The 17,233-nt window shown below is 46.1% G+C and overlaps 1 long non-coding RNA gene across 1 annotated transcript; it reads right to left on the reverse strand.

The window, feature by feature from the left end:
- Positions 1–1,284: 1,284 nt before the first annotated feature.
- Positions 1,285–10,985, reverse strand: LOC144177919 (uncharacterized). The gene is made up of 4 exons (XR_013323881.1): positions 10,858–10,985; positions 5,861–5,913; positions 3,341–3,433; positions 1,285–1,541 (listed from the first exon to the last, which is right to left on the reverse strand). It is a non-coding gene; the product is annotated as an uncharacterized LOC144177919 (long non-coding RNA).
- Positions 10,986–17,233: the final 6,248 nt, after the last annotated feature.

Here is a 17,233-nt window from a genome sequence, read left to right on the forward strand (position 1 = left end):
GCTGATAGACGTCACTATAACGAGTTTCTTAGGACACGTAAATGCGGACAGAATCGAAACAGAACCAAAACACTGCACGAGCCCCTATCAGCCACGCAGCGCAAATCCCGCAAACGCGGCGGAGAAGCGGTGGCAGGCGGCGCACTGATCGCGAAGCTTGAGGCGTATAGACACCTTGAACTATGTTTCTACAATGCCCACATTTGTACCCTATCTCTTTCTGTCGAATCACACATCTTTTAAGACACATGTCCAAAATGTTGTCTTCAACCACTACAGGTCCCCCCTCCCTCCTTAACAACCCTTTCTCCAAACTGGCCTAGAGCCTTTCCTTGTAATAAAAGTATTCTCCATCTTCATCACCCGCATGACGATCCCCTACCCCTCCATGGGATCGCGCCCTGACTGTCGCAAGCCCCTCCGTTCAAGAACACGGCCGCCTAGCGCAGTACCCCCCTTTGCCCTACTAGATGGGCTACAACCACGAACGATAACGTAGGGATGCTTGCACAGTTAGATGGTTTTCCGATAAAGTTCATTTTCTTTCCCTCTCTGTCGTTTAATGACACACATTTGTTTCAAGCTGCCGGTTTACCTTCAGCAGGCCTTAACTTTGTTGCAAGCCTAAAACGAGTGTCCCATATTGAATAGTCTTGTGGGTTTGCCATCGACCCTGTTTTCTATATGTTTAAATCCCAAGTTGTGCTATGGAATATTTGAGGAATCATGTTTGTGCCTTGCGATTACTGCAATATTGCGTTACGTTCTGTGTATGACTTGTGTGCGCTAACTGTAAAAACGGTCGAACTGCGAACTGTTCGAACTAAAACTTTAGTTTACAGTCCTTTTAACGTGCGGAAGTAAGCAATTGAATTGAATGTAAAAATTTGAGAATGTGGTTTCAAAAGTTCACCACAAGAAGTACGATTCATTACTAGCTCAATAAACGCCTGTAAGAGCATTCTTGTCCAAATGTAAAACTGGAAACCCAACTTCATTCGCCGCCAATCGTGACTTACGAGGTCGTTGAATTCTATAAAATTCCCCCTCTGTGTCCCAGTGAAAGAAACTGATCATTGTAACCTAAGTAGTGACAAGTAGTACTCCCTAACTGATTCAACATACTGCGCTATTGGCGTGGTGGCCAGGATGCCTGATACGCAGATTAAATATTATTGTTTAATTATGAAATTTAACCGTTTTTTAGCTCCTGTATGTTGGTTAAAGAGTCTGTGGTAAACTCGGGAAACAAAACAGCTTAGTTAGAGACTTTCAGTAGCTTGTACTGCAGTTGGCTAGCCGGGATAGTAGGATGATGCGGCGTTTATTTATTCAAAGATTGAAGTGCTCTCTTGGCTGCTGGCAGATGTGCTTCCAACTTCTGTCTCTGTGGTCGCTTCTCGCCCAGCCGTAGTTTCGTCCTGCTCCGACCACGTCTCCTCGAATGCCGTGTCGAATTAGGCCGGATCATTCATGCTGGGATGGTAATCTTCTTTCACGCACTTGCCGCCCTTGCAAACGCGGCCAAATAAATTGTACGGCTGAAAAAGGAACGGAAATTGCAAAGAACTTAGGGAACTGTACAAAACAAAATATTACAGCATCTTTCCGTAGGGGAACCCTGAGTAGTATTCGAAGCACCCATGGGGTCGACTGAAGTTCGCATTAGTTTTCAGTTCGTCTTTTGCGTTGACTTTCAGCTTCGCGTGCCTTCGTTGTATCAGTAGCTTCTTGACGTAGTTTGAATAAGTGGAGGACATCAGGTGCGTTCGTAGCATATGCTCCCGTCTCGGTTTGTAGCGCATAGGGAAGAGCGCGATGTACCTCTTGTGGCGGCCAGAGAGTCGTGGGATCCAAACAGGCGCAGCCTAGCTATTTGTTTTTATAGTGGACCACGCTCAGGTCAGCCCAAACGCTGACGGGGCTGAAGAGACGCGCTCGCAGTAGAGTGCGGACGGTGGACAAAGACAACGACAACCAGAGGGGGAGGGACACTGCCCCGATCATGAGATTCTGCTCATCTAAATGGTCGAACCTATTTCGGTACTGAGCTGTTCCCCGCCCCCTCCTTCGAACGGCAATGAATGTATTGCAGTGTTTCGATTCTGGGATCACGATAGCATATTTTAAAATAAATATTTCTTGGGTTTATTTTTAAGGGATAGCGCTATTTGTGGCCTATGCGGTATATCATGGACGTGCTATTTCAGTTTTAGTACAGTATAACCCGCTTACAGCCAACCCGGTTTCAACGAAATCCGGGATATAACGAACACATCTTTGTTTTCCGATGGAATTCATATACATAGATTTTATGTGCAGATAAAGTGAAAAACGTATATAACGAAATCATTTACGTTTCCCGATGTGGTCGTTATAAGCTGGCTGGACTACACGTGGTTTTCACTAAGGGTCAAGTTTAGAGGTGTCGTCCCGAAAAAGGTTTATGTTGAAGCTTTTGTAACAATGTCGCGTCGCTTACTTACACGTGCTATGTGGAGGCTATTTACTTGTTTTCATAGATATATATATTCCTCTCTGCTGTAGGATATAATAATGCATCCGCTTCCAAACAACAAGAACTTTCTGAGTATATGAGTATATGTTTGTGGTTGCGTTGTACAAAGCTTGTGTTTTTTTTTTCAGATCAAAACCTGTCATGCCAACTGGTGTGCTGATTTCTTTGTGCGGGTCAGCATTGTGGACCTAGAATAACTCTTAATGTAAATGGTGTACCATACTGGCATGTAGCACAATAAGATTACACAAGAAGCTCTTAAGTTTAAGGGTACGTTTCATAGTGTTCCAATCAGTTCCACTGGTATAAACATAGCTGTACCAGCGCCTTAACGCGATGTGCCTATGTGGGTGTATTTTAACGGGTTTCTTCGGTTCATGCTGGGGAGTACACGGCTTGGGAGTAGAAACCAGTCTATCCCAGTCTATCGACTGGTCCTTCACCTGCGATGCCGCAAATCTGCTGTCACCTAGAGAGTGACCGTCTGCACCCTTGCCTGGCAGTCCAAAGTCCGTAACATAACTGGAGGAACTCATCAAGCGTGTTCCTCAATACCGATCTGAGGGTAATGACCGGGTCACGTTCACCGCTTGCAAATTTTTACCAAGGATTTACACTAACTTCGTCAATCTTAGTGACCCCTTTTACAGCCTAATCATCTTGCTTTCTATGCTTATTTTTTTTTGTTATCTCTCGTCTGTAAAAATGCAGGAAGACTTACGTCAGGGCTCCTCTGAGCAACAAAAACCAGGCAGAAGCGACCTCTACGCCATTAGGACGGAAATTGGGAATTAGGCTACTGCATAAAAAAGACCCACTTACCCCGCAAGGCTTGCCGTCCTCCTCGTATCCAAACCTGATGGGCCAACCTTTGCACAGGTACCGGCAGTGAAGTCTGTAGTTTTCCGGCCGCCACTGCACAAATAATCAAAATGGCTAAAAAGCTTGAAATATTTTGTTACTCTAGCGACAATCTGTGTTATGTGCATTCGCGTGTGGCAGACAACGTACGCAAATTCGTTTACATAGTGAATGTCATACTGCTGTAACTTAAACAATAGGTGTGCCTCTGAAACAGTTACTTCCACAGACACCCCACACGCTCACACACGCACGAAGGTACGTGCATATATAGAAACATACACTCATGGAATGCTTCCTGGAATTTGTATAAAGCATTGAATTTAATATCAATGGGGAGATAATTGAGAAAGGCAGCGGGATAAATATAGAAACGCAGCGCCTGGTTTTTAGCAGTTTCGCTGCTAAAGCCGGCACCGCAACTGCCCTATGCGTGTGTTGCCGTGTTTTCACTAGGAGCTCTTAGGTTTCACCTATTCAAATGGTTTTGCGCACACGCGATAGATTTGGTTTGTTCTCTTCCTTGTTTCCACCGCAACAATATTCACCCTATCAGCAACACCAAAAACTCGATGTGCCAACTCATTAAAACATTACGTATTAATGCGAGCGCCATTGGAGTTATTCCATAGGTAGCACATATTTTTATTGATCTTGGGTATGAGACAGAGGGGTCTACGAGTACTTTTTACGGTTACGGTGGTCATATTTGCATGTGTAGCAACTCCTTATGGTCACCCACACGATCGCTTCATGTTGTCGGGAACCCTCGCAAATAAAGACAATTCTTTTACGCGTGGCACTCTAATGAGGATTGGAGAACTCGTTTCAGCAGCGAGCATCACGACCGTGGGTACCAGCTTTGTAGTAGGAGATAAGTACTTAATAGACAACATTTACCACCTTATGTGGTTTTCACTTTTCTTGCTACGCAATCAACATTTGTGAAGTAACTTTAAGAACGTGGTTTATCGCTTTTCTCTGCCATCTTACAATACTGATATTGCCGGTTGAAGTATTTAAGCCGAACGTTCCATGCTACGGTTTGCCAGGTACCGCGCTCAGCACTCTCAACGTCCATGAGCATGCGCAGAGAGCTTTCCTGGTTCGTGTACCCCTACTGCTGCAGCCATGGAGAAATGATACTCCCTCTCTTAGGTGTAGACATCGTCTAATATTTTCTTATTGCGACTGGTAGGGGAGAAGCTGATGCCACGCCGTAACCGACTGAGTACATCACGAGCAGCTGGTCTTGTGAGCAGCTGGTCTTGTGCTGGTCTTGCGCCCTTTGAGATAGAAGGTAGTGTTTTCGCAACCTCACGTAAGAAGATCATGCCTGCTTTGCCCGAGAGCTGCGGCGGACTATGAACGCGTGTAATGACGTTTTGCTACGTGTCTTAGTTGACGCGATGATCGCATCTTGCAGTTGGTGCTTTGTGCTTAAACTCATCATTCTCAAACTTGCGCCTAATATTTTCGGCCTCCAAAGTTGCATATGCTCTTCTGGATTTGGTTGATTCCCATAAATTGCAATTTATTGCGGCTTACAAACTTGGTCCACATAGAGAGCGCTTAAGTTATCGTGTGTGTCCAATAATTTTTACTTTCGTGTGGACCTAAAAATAAAACTAATTCGTCGAGGGCGGGAAATGCCAGCCTATCGAAGTAAGTTCGTCTACAGAACGTTGCAATGTTTTAGCAGCAGAGCTGTTTAGACTTGGGCTTGGTTCCCTGGCGTTCGCGAAAAATACCGAGAAAAAATAACCGAGTGCACGTGAGCGTGCGGCATATGAGCAGCGCCAAGTGTCGTACAGGCTAGCGCATGGGCGTGCGCCCCGTGAGAAACTCATAAAAAAACAAAAAAAAAAACCGAGCGCACGTGATCGTATCCCTCGTGAGGTGCGCTCGGCGTCGTCCAGCTCGACCTAAAGGAACACTCTTGGCGGGATCTCTCGCGTGCAGTTCTCCTCGCCAGTCTTCGTGATCGCGCTGCAGACGCCGAGTTCGCTAAGCCGTTGGCTGCGGCTTGTAGACTATGTTTTCTACTTTGGGAGAGATGTGACTGCCAGCGGAGATAACGATGCGGGCGTACGAATTACGAAGAACTGTGAGGCAAGTTCGGAAATTCCAGTGAGGTGCAACAGCCGGTTCTCCGACGGAGGGAAAGGTACGGCCAGCTGTGCTGTTTCTCCAGCTTTTCACCATTAGTGCAAGCTACGTCATTTTTTGCTGTTTCCGTGTTGTATCGTGTTTTTATTTTTATAATGAAAAGGTGAGATTTCGTTTGATCAAGCTTTAGTTTTGAGTCCATGTATTATCCGCATCTTACACATTCGCAAGGCTTTAACTGCCGTAGAGAGCGTTATTAGCGTTAAAGTTGCGTAATGTGCACAATGGATGATAAAAACAACCGTGAACTTCAGAGAGTGCAAATTCAGCCTTTAACTCTCTGCGCTCCGAGCTTGTTGGTAAAATACTCACCGGCAACAATGGCATAGCTCTTTCACACTGTTCTTTGTCTTTCCGAACATCCTCTGGAAGAAAAGGAAAGTTTGTTTGAGTGTTATTAAACCCTTTTTTGGAGGATAGCATCACTGAAATAGGCCTTGTATGCGCCATTACTTCTCCGACTTCATAGCAAAAGGCCTCCACATTTTTTTACAACGCGATGTGAGATTGTTTGTAGTGGCGAAGGGGGTGGGGCGCAGTGCACCCCATCATATAAAACTCACGTTTTTTGCGTGGTTGAAAATTCTCGAAACGTGAAAACAGCAACCCAAGTGGCGCAAAGGAGCTACAGCGTCTATATTGAACTACAGCACAAAAATGAGGAGCGAATAAAAAACCTGAGAGAGTTTATTTTCTATCTTGACAACGACAGCGTCAAAACATAATATTCCGCAAACACACCCAGCAAGATTAGGGCAGGTTGATGTCGCGCACATTTTTTTGCACCACTGCCGGGTTCATGTCATAGCTGACAGCGTACCGCAAACTACTGACTGACCGATCATTTGTTCACCATGAGTGTCCATGTTTGTGACATGCGAAATTAGAACGTATCGATACCTTGTACTTTGCCAATTTGTGAATACGCCGTCTGTAACGACCAGACAAAACTTGTGAGGTCGCCTTGTGACGGTGAGGTCACCTTGTTTTGAATTTCAGCACTTACATGAATATCTCGCAATGATCAGGCCTATGCACTTCTGCTACAAGCTGCAAGGAAACTATGGACAGGACAAAGTAACATCACGAAGGTCGGGGCTTCCTCAGGTCCTGTTACAGCGCAGCGCTCAATTTCGGGAATAGTCGACAGAAAAGGTCAAGCACCACATGGCCTAGCGACTTGATTCCGTTTTGGTGTCCGAATTATATACTCGCATAAAAAGGAAGTCTTGGCTACATGTTCTTTCAGGCTATTCAGCCTATTGAGCCTATCCGTGGTATTCAATGGCGTGAAATCCATGCAGGCAACCAAGTGTGCTCCGCCATATCTGTGGCCAAGCGTCTGTTGCTAGGCGACGTTGTGCGCACGGCCCGCAGATCAGGCACCCCTCTTCTCCTCTGTGCAGCCGTGTGAGTGCGCCCGTGGCCTCCGGCGCGCCGCCGGCAGCAAATCGCGGAGGCCACGGTGCGCCGTCACTCGTTACGTCGTTCTGGCGGCACTTGTCCAGCTAAGCACGATTGTGAAACACATGACTGTGTTTCACGTTACGAACTCTTCGCAGAATACAAAGTATTGCGTCGAGTTCACTGTGACTGCGATTAATAACACCTCTGTTGGCGCCACAGTTTATAATCGGATTGGAACGGAGCAGATGACACACGCCGGTGCCTTTTTTTTTCTTCGGCGTGCGGCCGTAGTGGCCCAGGCTGTGCCGTATCCGTGGCGCATCGGCCATGTCTGTGGCCGTTTCCAGTGTTTCCAAGCGAAGAAATTTACCGCTAAACTTTTCAACGAATACCGTCTATTCCAAGCTGAATAGCATGGACATACTTCATACATGGCCGAGAAAATGGCACACCGTATTCTACGTGAATCTGACTGGGTCGGTCACTAAAGCAAATTTCCGTGCCGCAATGGAGGGTACTGTAGACTATTCCGAGTGTTTTCGTTTTTCGGTAACTAATCACACTGCACTCTTCTGCAGAGCTGTCCTTGCTTTGCAGAGAAACAACAAGCTTTCATAATGGAACAAATTGTAAGGCTACCGAGCCCGCCCCATTGACGCTTCACAATACAAGCCACAGAGCAGACGCACTGAATTGCGTCAGCTCACGATCCTAAAAAACGTTATTAGCACACCCGCTCTTCCCCATTCTCTTCTTTCTTGCACATTGACGGTAATTATTTTTTAGTTGTGTTCAGTCTCTTTATTCTCGCCCTGGACATTAAGTTCCCGAAAGTGAGGCCTGGCATCTTTGTAACGCTTTTTGTAAAAATGTTGCAAAGATCTTATACGTTGACGTCTCAAGACGTGATATGAGACAATCTTAAGGGCAGATTACATGGAGCGAACTTTCATGACGAAGTTTGGGCGGTGTAAACTCTTTCACGGTAGACCCCGCATGCCCGTCGGGCTGAAGTACATGGAGCCAAGGCACTGCGATCGCCGCCGCGTCGCTGCAGGGTTGCTCTCAGTATGGCTTACTGAACATCCATGACCAGAATCAACGGCGGCGTGAGTCAAGATCGTGTCTTCTGCGGAAATATTCGTTTTTAGGGTGCAAATGCGCCAACTGCGCAGGACAAAGAGCGTGATGACCAAAGTTAAACAGCCAAAAAATGGTTTTAGTGGTATTTAAACTAGCGACCTCCAAAAAATGAATGCATTATTTTACCTCTCTTTCACGTCACCAAATGGCGCGTCCATGCAAAATACAGCTAGCCGAACAAGGTCATCTATACATACGGCTTGCTGCTTCTATTGTTTGTTTTACTTGAGAGACCCTGGCAGTAAAAAAACCCCTGTTCCTCACCGGCAGATCGTGCGGACCGGCCACATATTGCTGGTAATACAGGTAATTTAGTCGGATTTCCTTTATTTAAAGCAATAAACGCTATCGTACTTGCCTATGTCGGCGACAGAAGCCATGGCAGTTGTGTCGGGACTGTGTTTCACTTGCAGCTTGTTATCAGAATCGCGCGGAGAATACTCGTTGCAACCTCGTTTTCCTGGAACCATATCTAATTTAGAATTCGTCTTTTAGCTCGAGTAGGCGCTTTACACGCCACGGAGGGGAAATTGGAGGACCTGATTGGTTCCTTCAGTATGTCGCTTCGGCAACTTTTCTGGCCTAGCTATAATCACGACGCACGACGTTTTTAGATGCGATGCATCTCTTTAACTCGCCTTGTCCCTCCGGCGTCTTCCGTCGTCAGTAGTCCGCATCCCTCCCCCATTCTCCTCGCCGCGCCAGCTGCGCGCTAACGGCGCTCTCACCGCAGCGCCATCTGCGTGTTAGCGCTCGCTCCCGTCGCCGTGCCAGCTGTGCGTCAGCTCGCGTTAGCGCACGGTTAAACATCTAACACATGCGCATGCGCTGCTCTCTCTCATTCCCCTCACCGTTAACGCGGGGTACATATAAACGCGGTAACTGCGCCGCTCCGCTCAGTCGTTCCGCAGCTCCGATGACATCCGATGACCACCGATGATTTGAATGGAGACTAACAGGCCTGCTATCGCGATGGTCAGCGCAAACGTACGTAATATAATGGAGACAACAACAAATTGACACGCTAAATTGAAACAACATAACGGAAACGCGACAGAAACCCCACAATGCGTCGCGTCTACCCATGGTTCCCCTCGCAGGAAAATGGTGTAAATTTTTTTCTGTCGCCGTGCCCGCCGGACGTTGTTCGTCGACTTTGCGTCGCATATTGGCTCCATGTACTCCTGCCTTTACTTGGTCGTCAATGGAGCGTTTCGGAACGATTCTGTTGCACTTTCCATCCATGCACTGGAAGCGCAAAGGGTCAATTAAAAAAAAGAAACTAATAGCAAAGGCTTTACCCACTGTACACAGTACAAAGGCAGCTAACAGCGGCCCAAATAGTCTAATAAATGCAGCTGCACAGCCCGTCAAGGCTTCGATAAACAAGAGGAAATTTCTCGACCAGTTATCTCCTAGCGCCTGAAGCGGCGTTCAGACTTCTTGCTCAGCCCGCACTAAAATGCTCCTGCACCATTACGGCATATAAGGGGCGTTGCTGCTAAAGCAGATCAATTAGAGTAACTTCATTATGCGCTGTCGCATTCGAAAGAATAACTCCCCTGCACGAGGGTAGACGTGAGAGAACAAACTTTAGTGCGCATGCGTCGGTGCACTGCGAAGTAGACTTAAATGGCGTCTACTTTATTTCTTCTGTGCCGTAGTATCCCTATCCGCGGGCCTACCAGTACACCTTGGCCTTTTCACGATCATGTCATTTTTCGCTGTGCCTTCAGACGGGTAATTGCATAGGGCTGCCTGTGCCATAGTTTCGAGTGGAGGTGAGGAAGGTATTTCGCAGATACCAAATTAGCACGCCGGAGGGAAACGACGGCTGGTAACGCCTGCTACCCACAATAAATTGCTCAATGCTCCTAGAAACCCTAAGATGAATACATGTTGATTACCTTCACCCTACAGTGGTTAACACGTGGGTGTCAGCCCTCTCGACATTAGTCGACTAATTGCACTTCGAGCTCTAACGGGACGTATTAAAACCAAGTAATATTGCTCTCTAACCTAAAATCAGATAGGCAGATCACTGGCTCGAATGGGCAAGGCTCTCAGTCGGAATAACGCAGAGAGGAGAGAGAGAGAGAGAGAGAGAGAGAGAGAGAGAGAGAGAGAGAGAGAGAGAGAGAAAATACTTTATTCAAAAGCGAAAGAAAATGCTGAGGATGATAACGTGAGGATGCAGTCGGCAGTTTTAAACTAATGGTTTGCTTTCACTTCATGATAAGGACTGCTACCCGCTCGTCGACATATGCGCATAAAATAATTACGTCAGTAACATTTCTAAACGATTTTTATTACTACAAATTTAACCCTGAGTTGAATGTGGACATGGCAGCAGCACATTGTTTATGTCGGGATTGTATTGCGTTGAACGCAATTATCGAAGAGAGCAAATATGTACCGCAATAAAGGTGAATGCCCGCTGGACACAAAGCAAACAAACTAAAGGTTTTACATTCAATGCTGGAGTCACGCTGGCGTAAAAAAATTTGAGTTAAGGAAGAAAACATTTTGAACAAGCTGAAACATGGTTTTTGCGCCCACAATCCGGTGCTCAAGTGCGCGAGGGTCTCGAGCGCGTTATCCAAAATTCATTTTTCTAGCAACTGAACATATAATATTCCGTGACTACGGCTATAAATGGCGTCACGGCCTCACGTATACCACTTTGGTGATTACTTTCTTAGTGCAGCACCAACAATAAATTGTGATCGCTTGAACACGAAGATATGTAGTAGACATACCGTTTTGGGCGAAGGCACAGCTAATGCAAGCTGCGCCAAGAAGAACGAGCGCCAACCGGGCTCCCATTCTCGTCACTCGTTTCGCAGGAAGAGGCAGGAGTAATGAGTGACCTTTTCGGCGCGCTTGGGCCCCATTTATACGGATAACACAGTTTGTCAGGCGTGCAATAAAATAGAAAGCATAGAACCTATCCCCGCACTTTCGTATCCGGTCCGGATAAGGTGAGATAGTGCGTACAATAGATCTGTGGCCGGGCGATAAGGAGATCCAATGGCGCAACTGCAGTACGTGCTTCTTGCACAAACACATCGGGGGGCGTAGTGAGATATTCAGTTTGACTCCGGAGACCCGGTATTGTTCATACTCGGAGACATGTTTAACGGCAGGAAGTGATGGTCGGCGTGGACTTTGAGCCACCCCATCATGGATGGGCTGCGGGTAGACTTTAACCTGACTGGGGGGATTGACGTGGGCAGCAAGAATGTAGTGTAATGGCTGTGCCTATGCTCATATAAAGGTAGGTGAAGGGAGCTTAACGATAACTCTTTAAAACGAAACCCCATTATTGCCTCATGGACTTTATGTTCACCAGAAAAACCTAACATAGAAAAAGTCCATATTATCTGCTATACAACCTTAGCAGTGACACAATAGGAAAAATATTTGAAACAGTTTCAGTAGTCTGTAGCTCCATGTTAGCATTAACGCGGAGCATTGAAAGGAAGAAGAGGTATCAATAAATCCCAAAGTCATGCATCTCGTCGGTAGCTTCATGGAATACAAGCGCTGGACGGAAAATTGGCTTGCACGTTTTCCGTAATATAAGGTTTAATTGATTACACGTGACTTTAAAACTTCCCCACGTTTATGAACAAGATCTCCACTTCAAACAAGAAAAAAGTAGCTATAGTTTAGCTTTCGTTAACCCTAGTATATAGCGAAAGCTTCGCTGCTCTGGTTAGGCCCATTGCCAAGCTGTGGTTTCACAGCGATATACAGACATGTTTGCAATGAATACAATTCTTATTCATCGTCTTTTTTCGCCTCAAGGCATTGTTTAAGCTTCGTCGCTGTACGAGTGACCACAGCTGGATGTCCGTTTTTCTCCATCGTACACGGCTCTGCGCCACACGTGGCCTCCTCGCCTTCCTTTGTGGCGCGCGCTTATCACTGCGGCGGCGGCCTCCTTGCCTTCCTCCGCGAGTTGGCGTGACGGGTTCTGCGCACGCCTGTGCTCAATCCTCGCCTATATATCCCCTGCCGCCTATCTATACCCGCCATTGGGATGGTGCTCCATGCCGGGCACTTCGCCAGCTGGCGACATGGGTACCGTGCACGTCTCCGTTCCCTCCTCGCCTATCTTTCGGCAGACGGGTTGCAAGATGGGCCAGTTAGAAAGGCATATGCTTGGATGAAACCAGCGCGAACTTAGACAAAGGAAGTGGGACCCAAGTTGTATCTACGTGGGTTTGAGAGGGCAGGAAATTGCCATCAAAGGCTCCTTGTCATCCCATATTTATTAACACTGTACTACGTGCAGCGGATGTCCACCCAATTTTTCTGCTACTGCTATTTGATTTAGGCCCCGTGAACCAACGCCTCATGAACTTGTGGAAGCATTCCACATAACAGAAACAGTAGACAATTGTGCCATTCAAGCAAGAATGTCTTCATCCAAAATTGCATATCGTCGTGGGCCTTGACTGTAGCCAGAGTCTATCTAGTTGCCATTTCACCGTGCCTTCTGTAAACTTGTTTTGCTGATACGCAGTGTTTTTATTGTTTTGTGTTAAGTGTTTATATTCCCCCTTCTTAATATTAAACTTTAGTTTATAGACCAGCGCCTGTCCCTATGTGCTACTTCCTTTGTCTTTGTTGAACTTCGCTATGGTTTCATCCTAGAATAAGCGTATCTCTCTTCCACCATCTGGCTCTCCCTGCCATCAGACCTCTGCTCCGTGCCGGCCGGTTACGGAAGGGGGTGTGGGGTGAACTCTAGTCCTCAAGGTCAAAATTGGTCACTCCGCGAAGACTGCCCGAGGTGGCGTAGTGTAGCTTTGGTTACAAACTTGTGTTTCATTTTCATCATCGCTTACCCAACTTTCTTTGACATAGTTCTCTAATAATTCAGGCCTTGGAACGGGTTCAGCACGGAAGTTATTCAAATCGGAAAGGAACCGGCGGTTTGTTTGTTTGACACACGCGCACTTACACGCACACACACAAACTGGTTGACGCCCTTGATGCCCACCACGCGTGGCCGGACAACATCAAGTGGTTATTTGCACAAGACCGCCTGCGCGACCCTGCCCGAGCGTGGCACCTTTACGAAGGCCACTCCCATCCCACCTGTGCAAGCCGGAGCGCGGCATTAATCGCTGCGTTCAGTGGATTGTCAGGCAGCTACGACGCTAGTTTTATGGATATGCGTGGCCGGCTGCAAGGCCCTGGCGAAAATGTCGCCGTCTACATCTACGACAAGCTCCGCCTGCTCGCAGGCTGCGACTTCGCCTGGGCGTTTCCTGTTGTGAGGCGGTACATAATAGACGGCCTATCCGAACCCGTTCTAGCTGCAATCTTGGCCGTGCCGCCGGAGGATTTGAGCCCACAAACCTTCGCCCGTCAGGCTGCGACTGGGAGCAACGCTGCCGGCACAGGAGCCTCATCTGCAAGCCTTGACGCGGACCCAGGCGGAGAGCCTTAACCCTGGTCCCGAATTGCATGATATTAGACTAAGGCATGGGAGGGTGACCGGCGAGACTTCGACGCTGACATGGAGCTGCATTGTAGCCGAGCCAGCTTCGGTTCCCGCACGTTCCCAGAAAGCGTTTGCGGAGAGCCTTCAACCATCGTTAAATTGCATCCCGCTAGAAGGCCAGCGAAGGCAGTCAATGTCAACCGAGCTAAAGAACCCTCCGAGGTCCTTTCGGAACATCACCAGGACACCGCTGACCAGCTAGACGACATCAATATGACGAGCACCGTTCACCATTCCTCTTTTTCCCGGTCGGAATCCAGAGGTCTGATGGAGCAGCAGCAACATGTGCTGGTGCTGACACCTCCCCGCCGAGCAAACGAAGTGGTGATGGGCCTAAGCACTTTTCCGACATCACCGCACCCGTGCTCTTCAACCAAGAAAACAACGAGAAGGGTGAAGGACACCAGGAGGCAATCGCCTCAGGAAAAAACTTTTCAGAGATCCTCGCCAAAGTCGACAGCGACAAAAGTGAAGGCAAGAACACCCAAGAAACAATGGAGTAAAATAGCAATAAAAAACCGAAGAAGACAATTGAGACGGGACAAGCACACAGAACATGATCCTTCCAGAAGCCACCGGGGCTTCCTTTGCAGCGAAAGGGAGCATATCTTTGCTGCAAGCTAGGGAGGAAGATATAAACCACAGAACCACGAGACATGCCCGCCGACGAGACACGTACTACCACCCCGGTGTCAAAGTAAGGGACCGACTCAAACAGCTCGATGGTGGCCCTCATCACAGTGTGGCCAAGTGTAAAGGAGTGAGGAATTGCAAATCAACAGCTAAAAGCAAGATCAGCGGCCAATACACTACCAAAGGAGGACAACCGCCGACTGGAAGCGGAGAAAAAGAAATACGGGGCTCGTTCCGGAATAGAGTAAACATGGAAGCTTGAGAGACGCTCGTTCTTCATTAAATATATATATATATATATATATATATATATATATATATATATATATATATATATATATATATATATATATATATATATATATATATATATATATATATAAATATATATATATATATATATATATATATATATATATATATATATATATATATATATAAATATATATATATATGTATATATATATAGGTCGGCAGTCTACAACGACAAAGGAGGCATAGGGGTTTGGTTACGCTCTTTTTTCTACTGGGGTGAATGAAGCTAACATTTTTTTTAAATATACGGAAGAAAGAAAGAAAGAAAAACACTCTGGGCGTGCGTTTTTCTTTCTTCCGGATATTTAAAAAAGTGTTAACTTTATTACCCTAGTAGAAAAAAGAGCCTAACCACACCCCAATGCCTCCTTTGGCGTTGTAGACTGTCGACCTATCTTTCTGTATTTCCTCAATGAGCCCTTCATTTCTTTTGTATATATATATATATATATATATATATATATATATATATATATATATATATATATATATATATAAATATAGCGACAACCTTACACGCATTATTACGGAGTGTGCAGTAGAAGACGGGGGCACTATGGCTAGACAGGATACTGGTAAACTTTCACAGGAGACGAAAGATCTAATCAGGAAACGGCAAACCATGAGAATCTCCACCGCAGCTGACAGAATAGAACTAGCGGAGCTCTCCAAGCTAATCAAAAAGCGTAAGACAGCTGACATACGGAAGTATAATATGGAGAGGATCGAATACGCTGTAAAGAACGGAAGTAGCCTGAAAGCAGTGAAGAGACGTCTTGGCGTGGGGAAAAATCAGATGTATGCACTTAAGGATAAGCAAGGCAATGTCATCACAAATAGGGATAAAATAGTCATAGTGGCCGAGGAGTTCTATAGGGATCTGTACAGTAGCCAGGACACACAGGATAATGCCGAACGAGACAGTAGTTCACAGGAGATAGACATCCCACCAGTAACGACCGAAGAAGTAAGGAAGGCTTTGAAAGAAATGAAAGGAGGCAAAGCACCTGGTGAGGATCAGATAACAGCAGACCTCTTGAAGGATGGCGGAGAAATTGTCCTTGAAAAACTGGCAAACCTGTATACGCAATGCCTAATGACCGCAATGGTACCGGAATCTTGGAAGAACGCGAACATCATCCTAATTCATAAGAAAGGCGACATGAAGGACTTGAAAAATTACAGGCCGCTCAGCTTACTGTCAGTCGTCTACAAGGTATTTACCAAGGTAATCGCTAACCGAATCTCTGCAACCTTAGATTTCAGTCAACCTAAAGAACAAGCAGTGTTCCGTAAAGGTTATTCAACAATGCACCATATTCACACGATCAATCAGGTGATAGAGAAGTGCGCTGAGTATACTCAATCCCTATATATAGCCTTCATAGATTATGAGAAAGCATTTGACTCGGTCGAAACCCTAGCAGTCATTCAGGCATTGCGGAACCAGGGGGTAGATGAGAATTATGTAAGAATACTAGAGGATATCTACAATGGGTCTACAGCTACGATCATCCTCCATAGGGAGAGCAGTAAAATACCTAAAAGAAAGGGTGTCAGACAAGGAGACACAATCTCTCCAATGCTATTCACAGCATGTTTACAAGAAGTATACAGAACGTTGGATTGGGAACAGGTGGGAGTAAGGGTTAATGCAGAATACCTCAGTAACCTCAGATTTGCTGATGACGTTGCCTTGCTAAGTAACTCGGGGGACGAATTGCAAAGCATGCTTTCCGCACTGGGCGAACAGAGTAGAACCGTGGGACTGAAAATCAATATGCAGAAAACTAAAGTAATGATCAATAACCTCGGGACAGCACAGCGCTTTGACATAGGTGGCGAGGCAGTGGAAGTGGTAAGCGAATATATCTACTTAGGCCAAGTTGTGACCCCAGATCCAAACCATGAGGCAGAGATAATTAGAAGGATCAGAATGGGGTGGGGTGCATATGGCAGACATTCTCAGATAATGAATAGCAGCCTACCATTGTCGCTGAAGAAGAAAGTGTATGACAGCTGCATCTTACCGGTACTCACCTACGGGGCAGAAACTTGGAGGCTCACTAAGAGGGTTCAACTTAAATTGAGAACGGCTCAGCGGGCAATGGAGCGGTAAATGATAGGTGTAACATTAAGGGACAGGAAGAGAGCGGAGTGGGTCAGGGAGCAAACTGGTATTAAAGACATACTAGTAGAAATTAAGAAGAAGAAATGGACGTGGGCAGGACATGTAATGCGAAGGCAAGATAACCGCTGGTCATTAAGGGTAACAGAGTGGATCCCTAGAGAAGGCAAGCGTTGCAGGGGGCGGCAGAAAGTTAGATGGGCAGATGAGATAAAGAAGTTTGCGGGGATAAATTGGTCACAGTTGGCACAGGACCGAGGCAATTGGAGAATAATGGGAGAGGCCTGTGCCCTGCACTGGGCGTAGATAGGCTGGTGATGATGATGATGATATATATATATATATATATATATATATATATATATATATATATATATATATATATATATATATATATATATATATATATATATATATATATAGACACACAATACTACCTCGTTAACTTGAACTGGCATATCTCGCAAAATCGGCTCACTCAAAATTTTCCGCTGCACCGAACCAATTCCTATACGTGCCATGTATTTTTGCCCTTTTGTTC

This window comes from Haemaphysalis longicornis, unplaced genomic scaffold (assembly GCF_048455015.1).
Source record: "Haemaphysalis longicornis isolate Haplotype H1 unplaced genomic scaffold, Haemaphysalis longicornis Haplotype H1 scaffold_336, whole genome shotgun sequence".
Taxonomy (NCBI): domain Eukaryota; kingdom Metazoa; phylum Arthropoda; class Arachnida; order Ixodida; family Ixodidae; genus Haemaphysalis; species Haemaphysalis longicornis.